The following is a 17,039-nucleotide window of genomic DNA, read 5'->3' as shown; positions in this document are numbered from 1 at the left end:
GGAAAGGTAAAATTTGTTCTTTCATCCAGATCAGTTCATTCTGCTTATTCAAATTTAAATCTAAGTCTTAGGAGAAGGAAGTGTTACAGGAAGTTGAGCTGTGCAGGACCAAAATTCTACTTCCTCTGACATAGTGAATGATAGTTCTTTAATTATCACGATATCATGCTAGCACGACTGGCAGAAACAGGTATCAGTGGAACAGTACTTGCCTGGTTCAGATCCTATTTATCAGACAATCAACAGTCCATACTGTTCAGCAGCACCTCATCACCACCATGGGCACTGGCCTTTGGGGTACCACAAGGATCAATACTGTCTCAGTTGTGCATGCCATAACAGCAAGACTGTAATGCACTCTACACTGGTATGATAACAAAGGGTCTGCACCAGCTCCAATTAATTCAGAATGCTGAAAGCTTGGCTTTTCAACCAGGCCTTTAATGGAAGAAGTAACTAACTTGCTAGTTACACACACAAGGAATGATGCCAGCTGCACATACTACAGCAGGACATGTTTATCCACTCCTACCCTAGCTAAGAATATTCAAGCACCTTTCTGACCTCATTTGTAACTTTCTTTAAATTTGTACCTTTTTCTTACTCTTGTTACTCTATCTATATGTTCCACCTTTGCTTACACCCTATTCTGTCTATTAAAGCGATTTATTGCACATTGTGTTGACATTGTGATGTAGCATACTATGCCATACTTTGTATTTGTTGTTTGAATATTTTACTGCTGTAATTGTCTATTGCTTATGTTTGACTTATTCTTGCTGTACACCACCTTGAGTGAATTCCTTCAAAAAGGCGATAAATAAATCATAATAAATAAATAAATACATTATGTGGAAAAAAATCTCTAGATGTAAGAATATAAATTATGACTGGGGTGCTGAATGTGATTAGTAGAGATTATAGATTGCACAGGTTCTTTGACTACTGGTCAACTGTTTCAAATGCCTAAATGACAAGAGATACAAAAAGGCAATTCTATAAGTGGGTGCCAATATTTACGCACCACTCATGCATATAAATAATGCACAGAATAACAGCCCTTTCACAGTAACATAGTAAATGCCAGCAGATAAAGACCTGCACGGTTCATCCAGTCTACCCAACATGGTGGCACCTAACCCTTACCGTTCAGTGAATCCAGACTGCCCCAATTTGACTGCCCCTATCGGACCGACCGTTCACTTGTCTATTAGATTGTAAGCTCTTTGAGCAGGGACTGTCTCTCTTTGTTAAATTGTACAGCGCTGCGTAACCCTAGTAGCGCTCTAGAAATGTTAAGTAGTAGTAGTAGTAGAAGTAGAGTTGAATCTGGCACTCTGCACAGGTTCCACTTCTTTATGAATAAACATTGGTATACTTAATCTCTGTCTCTCCCTGACAATTTTGGGGCACAGACTGTAGAAGCCTGCCCAGTACCTGTCCTTCTTCCCAAATATTGGAGTTGCCATCAAAGCCCACTCCAACCTTGATCCTGATCTGTATCCAGCCTTGATCCAGACTGTAAAAGTCTGTTTGGCATTGGTCTTTCTTCCTAACTTCTGAAGCTGCCATCAAAGCTCACTCCAGCTATGAGGCCATTTAAGTTTGCTTTAATTGGATTCTATCCTTTTTCTATATAGGGTTCCTCTGTATTTATCCCATGTATTCTTGAATTCTGTCACCATGTTTATCTTCACAACCTCCCCCAGGAGGCATTCCAGGCATCTACCACCTTTTCTGTGAAAAAATGTTTACCGATATTGCTCCTAAGTCTCCCCCCACCCCCACAACCTCAACTCATGACCTCTACGCAAGTAAGTGGCAGCAAAGTGACTAAGAGCTGTTCCATAAGGGTGCACATAATTAGTGTTGCAAGGGGGGGGGGGGTCACATGTGTGGGGGATGGAAAGGGCCTGGGTAGTTATGCTTTTATTTTATAATGGATTCTGGGCAACCAGTTACCATTATAGAACAGACTTTCATCCACACGGCATTGGGGTATCTAAAAGGAGGTGCCCACTTACAGAATTGCCGCCTAACCCCCTAACTCTATAAAAGTCACCAAAAATTGCATGCACAAATTTGGGCATGCGTGCAATTCAATTGAATAATGAGCTAATTAGTGCTAATAACTGGCTTAACAAGTGATTATTGGCACTAATTAGATGTAATTGGAATTTACGCATGTAAATTTAGGCATGGAATCCGCGCCTATATTTTATGTGTGAGTAAAGAGGTGTGGTAGCCGTGTTAGTCCACTTTTAAAGGTAATCAATAGAAATAAAACAAAATAAAACATAGAAAAGAAAATTAAGATTGGCACACATCCTTGCAATATATCCAGCTGCAAACTATGCCAAAAAACATTTCACAGGACCCCATGGCCATTCACAAAGAAAAAATGTTCAACATTAAGGAATCTTTCATGTGCTCATCTTTCAATGTGGTATATATATCATTCAATGTAGAAAGTGTGACAAAGGGTGCTATATTAGAGAAACCAGTGAGATGCTAACGAAGAGATTTAATTTACATAGACACCATATGAAAAATGCCACTACTAATAAAGATGTCACGCCTGTGGGGCAGCACTTTACAAAACCAGAACCCTGTACCAGTGACTTCATGGTAAAAATCTTAAAAGGGAACTTTAAAACAATACAGGAATGTAAGACCTTTGAAGTCAGAATGATTAAATATTTTGACACCCACCAGACAGGACTTAACAAAGATCTGGGTTTTCTAACCCATTATAAACCATAAAATTGTAGTGGTTTGAAAATTGTACTGCTTTGTCACCATCCTGTCTCCATGCATATCCCCCTGTCCCTCTTTCTGTCTCTCACCTACCCACCCCCATCCTATTAGACTGTCACTGGACTGCTTTGATGTTTAACTTATTTATACTGTCATCTACCAACATTTGCTTATTTCCGATCTGACGAAGAAGGGCAACCTTTGAAAGCTAATCAAGAAATGTATTAAGTTATGTCCGATAAAAAAGGCATCATCTTATTTTCTTTTCCATGTTTTATATGTGTGAATAAAAAAGGGGCACAGAGATGGGAGGGTCATGGGCAGAAAAGGAGCATTCCTAGCATTTATGCACATTATTATAACATAATGGTGATAGGTGTCTAATTTAGGCGCATACATTTGCATCACTTTTCAGTTGGTGCAAATGGCTATGCCTAAAGTTAGGCATGATTCCTGAGAATAATTGCTATTCTATAAACTGTGCCTAACTTTAAGCATACCTTATAGCTTGGTGCCAATTTCTTTTGGCGCCATATTTTACTGCCTTTTTGAAGGAAATCACTCAAGGCGGTGTACAGTAGAATCTAGCCCTAAATGTTTACTATTTAAATTACAGATTTTCAATGTAATACTATCTGATATGTCCACCCTTTCTCTATAGTAATATAAGAGGGTGTATTGAGTAAGTTTAAAAAACCTTTGGTTTCACCCCTGTTTTACAGAATTGTTTATCCAAGTAAGAGTTTTATATGAGCATGATTTTTTTGTGATTTGCTGCCTAATCTCCTTTACTAGTAGGAAAACCCATTAAAAAATGATAGGCTACACCGACCTCCGTCCTAGTCAGCCATGCCAACTGCCTCATCATAACCCTCTCTTCCCAGAACCTCCCATGAAAGCAAAGTGCACCTATGGTTCCAGAACCTTGTTCCCACCAGCCACTTTTCAAAAATCATGGTCCCCCCTATCCTTCACCTGGCACCCCTTATCCCATGGATGTGACAGTAAAGATGACATCAATGACTTTTAGTCTCAATTCACTGGAGGAACTTAGACTGTGCTACTTGTAAAGACAGCAGGGCCATTTCACAATTAGCATGCGCTAGTTCCGTTCATTGCATGCACAGACCATGTCAAAGGTACATGACTGTACATCAACAAACTGCCTTACACATACTTAGGGATAACTTCATTTGAATGCAAGATATAATATGGGCTATATTCTGGTATATTACTTCTTTATTTCTTAGTGGAATATGGTATTATAACAGAATCTAAACATGATTAGAATAAATTTAGAGGGCAATGGCAGGAACAGTCTTAAGAGGTCATGGGAAGTTCTTGTTGGTTTTTATATGGGAATTTATATGCTCTTCTTCCCAAAATAATATTGAACCAGAGAAGGACAGTTGGACTGAAAGGATAGGCCAACTGGTCCATATCTACAAACAGCGTGTTCAAGTAGTTCAAATGTTAAAGGGAGGAAGAAAATGGGAATGGCAGTTAGCAGGACAGGTGGTGTGATCACAAAGTATTTGAAGGTAGCAGGAACGGTTTGCAATGGAAAGTAATAGAGTGAGGATGTGATGACAGCAAAGGAGACAAAACCGAAGGGCTGGGTGTGGAGTCCTCGGAACAAACAGGGAGCTTGGAGGAGAAGGGAAGATGGCAAAAAATGGAGCAGAACAGACAAAAATAGTTCAAAATGAGCTTCTTAATGGTTAACAATCAAACAATGCCTGATGGGGGCCATGTTTCGCCCACACATGGGCTGCATCAGGGGCAAACAGTGCTGAAAACTGGACACATCTGAACGTGGAGTACACAAAGAGTATCTCTACCACAATACAGCAGCACAAGCAACATGATGGCTTGATTTGCAAGCTCTGTGCTGTTTTTTATTCTTTTCAACTCAATGGAAATTGGAAAAAATGATATAGAAGTTTTCTAGAATGTCTACTTGTCCATCTGTTTGCTGGAGGCAAAGTAGCTCTCTGAAAATTTAATGGGATGGAATGAAACTTAGCATAGGGGGAAAAATCAGTAAAAATGTAGGCACGCAGTTAACTTGTGCATGCAATTTAATTGAATAAAGAACCAATTAGTGCTGATAACTAGGCACTGATAATCAATTATTGCTGCTAATTGGCTACAATTTGAATATACACGTATAGCTTCCTAGTTGGTGTTCTATAAAGATGCGCTCTTAAATTTTTAAGTGTGGATCAAAAAGGGGTACATAAGTACATAAGTAGTGCCATACTGGGAAAGACCAAAGGTCCATCTAGCCCAGCATCCTGTCACCGACAGTGGCCAATCCAGGTCAAGGGCACCTGGCACGCTCCCCAAACGTAAAAACATTCCAGACAAGTTATACCTAAAAATGCGGAATTTTTCCAAGTCCATTTAATAGCGGTCTATGGACTTGTCCTTTAGGAATCTATCTAACCCCTTTTTAAACTCCGTCAAGCTAACCGCCCGTACCACGTTCTCCGGCAATGAATTCCAGAGTCTAATTACACGTTGGGTGAAGAAAAATTTTCTCCGATTCGTTTTAAATTTACCACACTGTAGCTTCAACTCATGCCCTCTAGTCCTAGTATTTTTGGATAGCGTGAACAGTCGCTTCACATCCACCCGATCCATTCCACTCATTATTTTATACACTTCTATCATATCTCCCCTCAGCCGTCTCTTCTCCAAGCTGAAAAGCCCTAGCCTTCTCAGCCTCTCTTCATAGGAAAGTCGTCCCATCCCCACTATCATTTTCGTCGCCCTTCGCTGTACCTTTTCCAATTCTACTATATCTTTTTTGAGATACGGAGACCAGTACTGAACACAATACTCCAGGTGCGGTCGCACCATGGAGCGATACAACGGCATTATAACATCCGCACACCTGGACTCCATACCCTTCCTAATAACACCCAACATTCTATTCGCTTTCCTAGCCGCAGCAGCACACTGAGCAGAAGGTTTCAGCGTATCATCGACGACGACACCCAGATCCCTTTCTTGATCCGTAACTCCTAACGCGGAACCTTGCAAGACGTAGCTATAATTCGGGTTCCTCTTACCCACATGCATCACTTTGCACTTGTCAACATTGAACTTCATCTGCCACTTGCACGCCCATTCTCCCAGTCTCGCAAGGTCCTCCTGTAATCGTTCACATTCCTCCTGCGACTTGACGACCCTGAATAATTTTGTGTCATCGGCGAATTTAATTACCTCACTAGTTATTCCCATCTCTAGGTCATTTATAAATACATTAAAAAGCAACGGACCCAGCACAGACCCCTGCGGGACCCCACTAACTACCCTCCTCCACTGAGAATACTGGCCACGCAATCCTACTCTCTGCTTCCTATCTTTCAACCAGTTCTTAATCCATAATAATACCCTACCTCCGATTCCATGACTCTGCAATTTCTTCAGGAGTCTTTCGTGCGGCACTTTGTCAAACGCCTTCTGAAAATCCAGATATACAATATCAACCGGCTCCCCATTGTCCACATGTTTGCTTACCCCCTCAAAAAAATGCATTAGATTGGTGAGGCAAGACTTCCCTTCACTAAATCCGTGCTGACTTTGTCTCATCAGTCCATGTTTTTGTATATGCTCTGCAATTTTATTCTTAATAATAGCCTCCACCATCTTGCCCGGCACCGACGTCAGACTCACCGGTCTATAATTTCCCGGATCTCCTCTGGAACCTTTCTTAAAAATCGGAGTAACATTGGCTACCCTCCAGTCTTCCGGTATTACACTCGATTTTAGGGACAGATTGCATATTTCTAACAGTAGCTCCGCAAGTTCATTTTTTAGTTCTATTAATACTCTGGGATGAATACCATCAGGTCCCGGTGATTTACTACTCTTCAGCTTGCTGAACTGACCCATTACATCCTCCAAGGTTACAGAGAATTTGTTTAGTTTCTCCGACTCCCCCGCTTCAAATATTCTTTCCGGCACCGGTGTCCCCCCCAAATCCTCCTCGGTGAAGACCGAAGCAAAGAATTCATTTAATTTCTCCGCTACGGCTTTGTCCTCCTTGATCGCCCCTTTAACACCATTTTCGTCCAGCGGCCCAACCGACTCTTTGGCCGGTTTCCTGCTTTTAATGTATCTAAAAAAGTTTTTACTATGTATTTTTGCTTCCAACGCTAATTTCTTCTCAAAGTCCTTTTTTGCCCTCCTTATCTCCGCTTTGCATTTGGCTTGGCATTCCTTATGATCTATCCTGTTACTTTCAGTTGGTTCTCTTCTCCACTTTCTGAAGGATTGTTTTTTGGCTCTAATGATTTCCTTTATCTTACTGTTTAGCCACGCCGGCTGACGTTTAGTCTTTTTTCCCTTTTTTCTAATACGTGGAATATATTTGTCCTGAACCTCCAGGATGGTGTTTTTAAACAGCATCCACGCCTGATGCAAGTTTTTTACTCTGCGAGCTGCTCCTTTCAGTCTTTTTTTCACCATTTTTCTCATTTTGTCGTAATCACCTTTTCTATAGTTAAACGCTAGCGTACTTGATTTCCTAGTTTCACTTCCTTCAATGCCAATATCAAAACCGATCATATTATGATCACTGTTATCAAGCGGCCCTCGTATCGTTACCCCCTGCACTAGATCATGAGCACCACTAAGGACTAAGTCTAGTATTTTTCCTTCTCTTGTCGGCTCCTGAACTAGCTGTTCCATGAAGCTGTCCTTGATTTCATCAAGAAATCTTATGTCCCTTACGTGTACAGATGTTACATTAACCCAGTCTATATGCGGGTAATTGAAATCCCCCATTATTATTGTGTTGCCCAGTTTGTTTGCGTCCCTGATTTCCTTTAACATTTCCGCATCCGTCTGTTCGTCCTGGCCAGGCGGACGGTAGTACACTCCTATCACTATCCTTTTCCCCTTTGCACATGGAATTTCAATCCACAGTGATTCCAAGGAGTGTTTTGCTTCCTGCAGAATTTTCAATCTATTTGATTCAAGGCTCTCGTTAATATACAATGCTACCCCTCCACCAATCCGATTTACCCTATCACTACGATATAATTTGTACCCCGGTATGACAGTGTCCCACTGGTTATCCTCCTTCCACCAGGTCTCAGAGATGCCTATTATATCTAATTTTTCATTTAGTGCAATATATTCTAACTCCCCCATCTTATTTCTTAGGCTCCTGGCATTCGCATATAGACATTTCAAACTATGTTTGTTGTTCCTAAGTACATCATGCTTAGTACTTGACAGTATTAACTGGCAATCTTTTGTCTGATTTTTATTGTTATTTAAAGATACCCGATCTACTACAATCTCTTTTGCAACCTCACTATCAGGATACTCTATCTTCCCTGTTATGGTGATATCTTTGAAAGATACCTTATCCCGAACCATGCTCTTTTGAGCGACTGTCGGCCTTCCCCCCACATCATGGTCATGGGAAGGGTATGGGCAGGTCAGGGGCGTTCCAATAATTTGCATGAAGTGTTATAAAACATGGCAGATCCAGGTTTCAGCTGGTGTAAATCTTTATGCCCAAACCTGGAGGTGGATCCCTGCGCTAAGTGCCCAAGTCTGAGTGCTATTTATAGAATAGTGCTTATTATTATTATTTTTTGGAATCCACATTTGGGCACTATTTACTGAATTTATCCCTATATGCAGGTACTTTCTCTGTCCCTAGTGGGCACACAACTAAGTTTTTGTACCTGGGACATGTGACTTCTCCAGGGTCCCAAGGAGCTGCAGTGGGATTTAAACTCAGTTCCCCAGGACCTCAGCCCACTGGCCTAACCATTAGACTACTCCTCTAGAGAGGTCTGATGGGGCATTGCTTTTTTTGGATCAACCTTTATAAAATAAGGCTTTTATGGCATGTCCTTAGTTGCCCTGTTACAAAATTGACCCCCCCCCCCCCCCTTCCCCTTCATGTATGGCATTCTCTTGAGATTAACTTATATGAACTGATTCTACAGAGGCTTTGGAGTAGGAATTTTCCTCACGTGCAAATAAATCAAATAAAAACATGAACATGGAAAATGAGAACCTAAACTATTTTTGTCTTTTTTAAATATCAACTGAATCACCTAAAAGAAATGTTGATACAGCAGCTGCAAAACAGGGTTTCATCTCTTTGTTCTGCCCCGGTTTTCCAATTTAGTAAAAATAAAGTCCCAGGAAGGCTGGACAATAATAAAAATGGATTTTGCTGATCTTTAATCGATGGCTTTTCTGCTATGGGCTAGTGTTTGAATTACAGCCCTGAGATGTTGCACAGATTCCTGAGGAGGTTCAGAGCCAAAGGCAGAAAGGGTCTGGGAGAGAAATGACTATTGGTAATCAATGTATTTTTTCAAACATGTAGGCTTAATGAAGTGGTCTAAAGCAGGTTTAACTATGCAAACCATTAATGATGAGTAGTTTTCTAAATCCCATACGTCACTCAATCTACAGCTGACTAGATGGGAAATACAGTGTAGTTAGTGACATATAATCCCTGTCAGATCAGCCTGTGCAATCAATGGAGTCCTTTTACTAAGCCACGGCAAAAAGTGGCCTGCAGTAGTGAGGGCATGTATTTTTGGAATGCGCTGGGACAGATTTAAATGCGTCTTGGAAAAAGGGCTTTTTTTCAGTGGGCAAGGAATAGGGCCATGTGGTAAAATTGAAACCATTTCAAAATCCAAGCTGTGAGAGCTAGAGACTGGAGATTGGGATATAGAAGTGACCCCTTGTTCTGCGTGATGAAGGTCAGAAAACACTCTAGTCTCCAAGTTTCTTTGGAGGATAATTCCAGAAGAAGAGGGGATCATATCTGCCGCTGCCAGTGCAGTGCGATCAGAATCATGGTTCCGTGGTCTTGCCCGAGTTTCAATGAAATTTTTCCCACTAGAGGTATTGGAGGATACACATACAGAAGACCTGTACCCCAATTGAGGAGGAAGGCATCTGACGCTAATCTGTCATGGGCCTGAAGCCTGGAAAAGAACTGAGGGACCTTGTGATTGATCTGAGTGGCAAAAAGATCCACCAAGGGGGTACCCCATGCTCGGATGATCTTGCTGGTTATGCCCATATTGAGAGACCACTCGTGAAGTTGCAATATCCTGCTCAGTCTATCAGCCAGGGTATTGTTTTTGCCCACCAGATAAGTGGCTCAAAGGAACATGCCAAATTGGCAAGCCCAATGTCACATCCAGACAGCCTCCTGACACAGAGGGCATGATCCGGTGCCCCCACCCTGCTTGTTGGGGTAATACATTACAACCTGATTGTCTGTTTGGATGAGAATAATTTGGTGAGATAGCCGATCTCTGAATGCCTTTAGAACATTCCAGATCACTCAAAGCTCTAGGAGGTTGATCTAAAGATTAATTTCCTGGGAGGACCAAACACCTTGAGTGTGAAGCCCATCTACATGAGCTCCCCATCCCAGGAGAGATGCATCATTGTCAGCACATTTTGTGGCTGAGAAATTTGGAATGGAAGTCCCAGAGTCAAATTGGATCAAACTGTCCATCACTGAAGAGAGCATACAAGCTCTGGGGGACACTTGGATGACATCTTCTAGACTTCCCGTGGCTTGGTAACACTGAGAAACCAGGGTCTATTGAGCAGATCTCATGTGAAGATGTGTCATGGGTGTAACATACACTGTGGAAGCCATGTGGCCCAGCAATCTCAACATCTGCTGAGCTGTGACCCACTGAGAAGCACGAACCTTGAACGTGAGTGAAACAAGATTGTCCACTCTCGTCTCCAGGAGGTAGGCTCGAACCCTCTGTGTGTCAAGCAGGGCTCCTATGAACTCCAGTCACTGGACAGGGTTGATATGTGACTCAGGGTAGTTTAAAGTGAACCCTAGTAGCTCGAGCACCTGAATAGTCATCCGCATAGACTCCTGAGCACCCTCCTCCGAGGTGCTCTTCACCAGCCATTCATCGACATACCGGAACACATGGACTCCAAGTCTGCATATCGATGTTGTAACTACCACTAGACACTTGGTTAAGATGCTGGGAGCTGATGCAAGGCCAAAAAACAACACACGGTACAGAAAGTGAGGTGTTTGCAGCCGAAATCAAAGATACTTCTGGAAGTATCAGGATGTGAGTATATGCATCTTTTAAGTCCAGAGAGCATATCCAATCATTTTTCTGAATCATTGGGAGAAGGGTGCCCAAGGAAACCATCCTGAACTATTCTGGAACTAGAAATTTGTTCAGGCCCTTAGGTCTAGGATGTGACACATCTCCTTGTCTTCTTCTGCACAAGGAAGTACCTGGAATAGAATCCCTGCCCTTCTTCCCCTGGTGGAACGAGTTTGACTGCATGAGCCTTCAGAAGGGTGGGGAGTTCCTCTGCAAATACCTGCCAGTGCTGAGAGCTGAATAAATGGGCTCTTAGTGGGCAATTTGGAGGTTTGAAATGCCAATTGAGGGCATATCTGAGACAGAGTATTTGAATACCCCACCAGTCGGAGGTTTAAGAGGCCACGTTTGGTGAAAAAATGTTAACTTCTCCCTGACCGGCAAAAATCTTCCTAGCTGAGGAGGTTGATGCAGAAGGCGCCTGGTGAGAGACAGAAGAAATGGTATCAGGGTGTCTTTTGATCTGGTCAGCGACCTCTTCAACCTTCTCTCCAAAAAGGTTATTTCCCCAGCATGGGGCATTCACCAACCTCTGCTGAACAGATTGCTACAAGTCAGAAACATGCAGCCATGAGAGTCTGCACACTGCTATACTTTGAGCAAAGATCCTGGATACCACATCAAAAGTGTCATAAGTGCCCCTGGCCAAGAACCTTTGACATGCCTTCTGCTGCTTGATCAACTGGCGAAAAGGCTCGGTCTGCTCAGGAGGAAGTGCATCAACCAAGTCCAACAGCTGGCACACTGAGTTTCGCAAGTACACTCTCGTGAAGAGCTGGTAAGATTGTATACGGGAAATGAGCATTGAAGCCTGGTACATCTTCCTCACAAAAGAATCCAGGGTTCTAGCTTCTCTGCCTGGGGGCACCGAGGCATAGTATCTGGAACTCCTGGCTCTTGAGTGGATTCCACCACCATGGGATTGTGAGGCAACTGAGGCCTATCAAAACCAGGTGCATTGTGGAGCCGGTACTGGGTGTCAATCTTCTTGGGCATGACAGGGACTGACAGAGGGGTCTCCCAGTTCCCAACAAGGACTTCCCTGAGTACCTCGTGGAGAGGGGCAGTCATAGCCTCCTTATTAGGAGATGTAGTCCAGGACCTTGAGCATCTAGGCCCTGGGCTCATCCTCCATTTCGAAAGGAAATAAAATGGCATCAGCCATTTCCTTTACAAAAGATAGAACTGAAAGGCTGTCCGGAGGAGACTTTCTTCTTTCAGGTGGAGGGGAGGGTTCAGAGGGAATCCCATAGGACTCAACCGAAGAAAAGTACCTGGGATCCTCTTCTAAATCCATTGAGCACTTCTCTACGGTGTCAGACAATATCTCTCGATGGGATTGTCAAGACCAAACTTGCCTTGATGCCGAGGACCCATATCCTCGAGAGCGGTGTAGAGAAGTCGACTCTCGCCTGGACTCGAGTGAAGCTTCCTCCACTGACATCGAGGGAGTGCTGGCTTAGTTGGCAGTGAACATTGGTGCTGCAAGTGGTGCTGGCGTTGGAGGCCTCATTTTAGGCTGAAGGCCAGGCAGGGTCACATGGGAAGCAGGGTAGATGCAAGCACCCTCAATGCCGATGAACACCATTGCATAAGGCCATCCAGCTGCTCAGGGAGCAAGGCCCAGATACGCTTATCGAAGGCTGATACCTGTAAAAGCTGGGGTACCAGCTGAGCTGCAGGTTGCAAAAGAGCTGGAGTTGATGGGGGAGCTGATTCTCTGCTGCTAGGAGGCAGGCACGTCGGTACCTCCTGCATGAAGGGGGAATGATCCTCCTGGCGCCGACGCTTCTCGGGTGCCGAATCCTTCGACACCCCAGAGCTCCCGGCAGCATGTGTCAAGGGTGACTGATGATGATGCTTCTTGGCCTTGACTTTGCCTGAAGCATGTCACAAAGGCTCTTCCTGTTCTATGTTTTATTTATTTCTATTTATTACCTATAAATCAAAAGAAAGCTGGAATTGCTGTTTCATCTATAGCTTTTTCAGCTTGCCTCTTACAGGGTTGCAACCTGAGCTGATCCTAACATTAGTACCCTTCAGAGCAAATGTGGGAAGATAGCAGCAGGGAGGTAGCTGTGGATCTGGGCATCCCCATGGGAGATTACAGCCGTTATTTCATCACACCCAACAGACTGTCAAAGAAAGTAAAAAAAAAAAAAAAAAAGTAAAAGCAACAGAAACCAGATGAAGAATTGTGTGCAATCCAAGCGTTTCAGCACTGGTAATTTCCCCTGAGAAGACACTGACCCACTTTTTGTAAGCTCTTCTTTCACCCACATTTTTGAAGCTGCTGTTCTACACATGTCGAGATGCAGGGTCAGTGCTGGAAGAGGCATTTTGCTGTCGTATGTGGAATTCCGCAGAGAGGGTTGAGACGTTCTTAGAGATCTCATAAACAGGCAAAGGATAAACATTGGTCCCTAAGGCCCAAGAGGATAATGGAAAGCAGAGCTATTTCTGCACACGCTGCCTGTTAATTTATGCATGGCCTTCCAGGGTCTGCATGCTCACCAGACACAAGTCTTTCTCAATGCTGCCTATATACAGCATTAAACCACTACAACTGTCACGTTGGAGCCTGCATTTCAAAGAAGGCTATGAGAGAGTTTTTTATTCAGCAGGATGTTTAATCTTCTCTCTCTAGCAGGAGTTGTTAGATCATCATTGCTATATGGTTAGGTGCTGCTAAATAACATGATGGGACCTGGTCTGCAGGAGTTCACCAGGAGCAGCCACTCCTGTTGAATATGATCCCTTATTCTGCATTTATACTAATGGATTTATTTTACACAAAAAGAAGAGAGTACAACTACCTATGTAAAAACAGCACACAAATAAAGATGATTGATATTCAAAGCGATTTAAGTATAATTTAACTCTGGAATCTGTTGCAAGAGAATGTGGTAAAAGCATTTAGCTTAGCAGGTTTTAAAAAAGGTGTGGATAATTACTTAAAAGAAAAGTTCCTAAGCCATTATTAAGATGGACTTTTTTTCTAGGCCAAGCAGCATAAAACTGTTTTACTCTTTTGGGATCTTGTCAAGTACTTGTGACCTGGATTTGCCACTGGGCTTGATGGAGCTTTTTTTCTGTCCCAGTATGTCAAGGCTTATGTTCTTATGTAAGTGGGCAGGAGAGGATCCTACCCACTTAAATTGCACTCAGCGGGCCAACTGCCAATATTCATCAGCACTTACTTACTGGGCAGTGCCTCTGAATATCAGCTCTGACTGGCCATTTTTGAAGTGGATCGGAAAGAGGGGCATTCTGAGGGCAGAGTCAGAGAGGAGCTGGCAGCTGTAAGAGTGCCAGTGCCTGCATAGCTAGGCAATCAAATAGGATCACTTAAATAGCAGTCCTAATTTTGGTCATTTAGATCTGCATGTCAGCTGGCACCTGCCTGAAGTATGCCAATACCCTTCCTTCCCTCCTCCACTGAACAACCATAAAGCCCCTTTTTATCCCCTTCCATTCCCCGAGCAACCACCAAACCCTTCCAATTCCCCTCTCTCTTCCATGAGCATCCACACAGCCCTTTCCGATCTTCCCTCTGAACATTCACAAAGCCAGTTCCTATCCCTTTCTCCCTCTGAACATCCAATACCCCCCCCCCCCCCCCCCCCCAGATCTCTTCAGGACTACCTACTTGATCCCTGGTAGTCTAGCAGGGGAAGGAGCAGGAGTGATATCCACTCTTTCATACCCATCACCTCACAGCTGAATCTTCAGGCTAAATATCTACCAGCCAGTCTTTTGAGTAAATACCAATTACTTTAAGTACATAAGTATTGCCATACTGGGAAAGACCAAAGGTCTATTAAGCCTAGCATCGTGTTTCCAACATTGGCCAATCCAGGTCACAAGTACTTAGCAAGATCCCCCCAAAATACAATATATTTTATGCTTCTTATTTTAGAAATAAGAAATGGATTTTAATCAAGTCTATATTAATAATGGTCTATGAACTTTTCCTTTAGGAAGCCATCCAAACCTTTTTTAAACCCCACTAAGCTAACTACTTTTACCACATTCTCTGGCAACGAATTCCAGAGTTTAATTACATGTTGAGTAAAGAAACATTTTCTCCGATTCATTTTAAATTTACTACTTTGTAGCTTCATTGCGTGCCCCCTAGTCCTAATGTTTTTGGAAACAGTAAACAAGCAATTCACGTCTACCCATTCCACTCATTATTTTATAGACCTCTATCATATCTCCCCTTAGCCGCCTTTTCTCCAAGCTGAAGAGCCCTAGCCACTTTAGCCTTTCCTCATAGGGAAGGCGTTCCATCCCCTTTATTATTTTCATCACCCTTCTCTGTACCTTTTCTAATTCCACTATATCTTTTTTGAGATACGGCAACCAGAATTGATCACAATATTCGAGGTGCGGTCGCACCATGGAGCGATACAAAGGCATTATAAGGTCCTCATTTTTGTTTTCCATTCCTTTCCTAATAATACCTAACATTCTATTTGCTTTCTTAGGCACTGCTGCACTCTGAGCAAAGGGTTTCAACATATCATCAACAATGATGCCTAGATCCCTTTCCTGGTCAATAACATTAAACGTCACCTGCCATTTAGATGCCCAGTCTTCCAGTCTCGGAAGGTCCTCTTGTAATTTTTCACAATCCTCTTGCAATTTAACATAGTAACATAGTAGATGACGGCAGAAAAAGACCTGCACGGCCCATCTAGTCTGCCCAACAAGATAAACTCATATGTGCTACTTCTTGTGTATACCTTACCTTGATTTGTATCTGCCATTTTCAGGACATAGACCGTAGAAGTCTGCCCAGCACTAGCCCCACCTCCCAATCTCGGCTAAGCTTCTGAGGATCCATTCCTTCTAACAGGATTCCTTTATGTTTATCCCAAGCATGCTTGAATTCCGCTACCGTTTTCATCTCCACCACCTCCCACAGGAGGGCATTCCAAGTCAGTGTGTAGCTAGACACTGAAGGAGAAGGACATACTACAGGAGGCTCTGTGGTTGGAGGAAGGGAGGGGAGCAAGGCCTACTCCCTTCCCAGCCATGAGGCAGGGCTCTGGGGAGCACTCCTCAGGGCAGGGCCCGGCTCGGGAAACGGCCGGGCCCAGCTACCAGGAGAGACGGAGAAGCAGCTCTCAGCCGAGCCTGGCCCCTGGGAGAAGAGAGCGGAGTCCCCTGGACCGTGGAGCCTCAAGGTCCAGGGGGGACAGTAGACCCAGCACCCCTCCCATGACCCAGCGGTTACCGGGTAAGGAGCACGAAGAGCATGGGAGGGGGAGGCAGAGGGTGAGGGTCCCGCAGGCCCAGAAAGTGGCAGAACAGAGGATGGAAGAGGGTCAGGAGCTTCAGCCAGGTGCTGGACCCGTTGTATAGTGAGGATGAGTGGTCTGAGGAAGAGGAGGAGGAGGGGGTAGGGCAGCTGGGAAGCAGCAGCCCAGATTCTGCAGCCAGAGGTATCGTGGACAGGGTGAGGAGGATTAAAGCCCTGGGGAAGGAGGTGGAAGTGCTGGGGAAAAAACTAAACAGGGCTAGAACCCTGCAGAAGTTGGCCCCAGCAGCACAGAAGAGTCTGTATGGAAAGGAAGAAGCTCGTTTGAGAAAGCAGCTTTGCCTGAAAAGAAAGGTGTTGGACTCCCTGAAGAAGGGCTCTGATAACCCTTTAAGGGAACTCTATATTACCAGGGAAAGATTTCAACCCAGGACAGTGCCAAACCAGAATCAGCCAGAGGAAACAGGAGAGTTGGTATCTGAAGATTGTTTTACAAAACACCAGGTTGCAGTAGATAATGTGGTGGGGACAAGCAGTCAAGACACTTTACAATTTATGAAGAATCTAGCAACTCAGAACCCTGCAAACCTTACCTTAGAAGCAGCTGCCAGGGAAGAGAGGGAAGGAGTTGAAGAGACCTCAGTTGGTGCTGCAGAGACTATGGCTGAAAACACAATGGAGTTGGAACTCAGTCAGCCTACACATTCTGCTGTCTTTGAAACTGAGGACAGTGACTTGGGGTTGTGTGTTATTTCACAAAAAGTGCCTGCACTACCCAACACTGATGCAGGCAACAGTTTGACAGGGAAGGTGAACACTGGAAAGCAAGCTGGAAAGCATACTGACATTGGGAGTGTGGAGAC

At 43.7% G+C, this 17,039-nt stretch overlaps 1 protein-coding gene across 3 annotated transcripts in view; it reads right to left on the bottom strand.

Annotated features, from left to right (window-relative positions):
• The window catches only part of LINGO1 (leucine rich repeat and Ig domain containing 1), a 278,287-nt gene extending 261,477 nt beyond the window's left edge, over positions 1-16,810 (bottom strand). For all 3 annotated transcript variants that reach the window (XM_030186881.1, XM_030186875.1, XM_030186901.1), the window contains exon 1: positions 16,770-16,810. The gene's annotated coding sequence lies outside the window, so the exon portion shown is untranslated. The remainder of the gene's footprint in view (positions 1-16,769) is intronic.
• Between the last annotated feature and the right edge of the window lie 229 nt (positions 16,811-17,039).

This window comes from Microcaecilia unicolor, chromosome 1, assembly GCF_901765095.1.
Source record: "Microcaecilia unicolor chromosome 1, aMicUni1.1, whole genome shotgun sequence".
NCBI lineage: Eukaryota > Metazoa > Chordata > Amphibia > Gymnophiona > Siphonopidae > Microcaecilia > Microcaecilia unicolor.
This window is presented reverse-complemented; position numbering and strand designations above follow the sequence as displayed.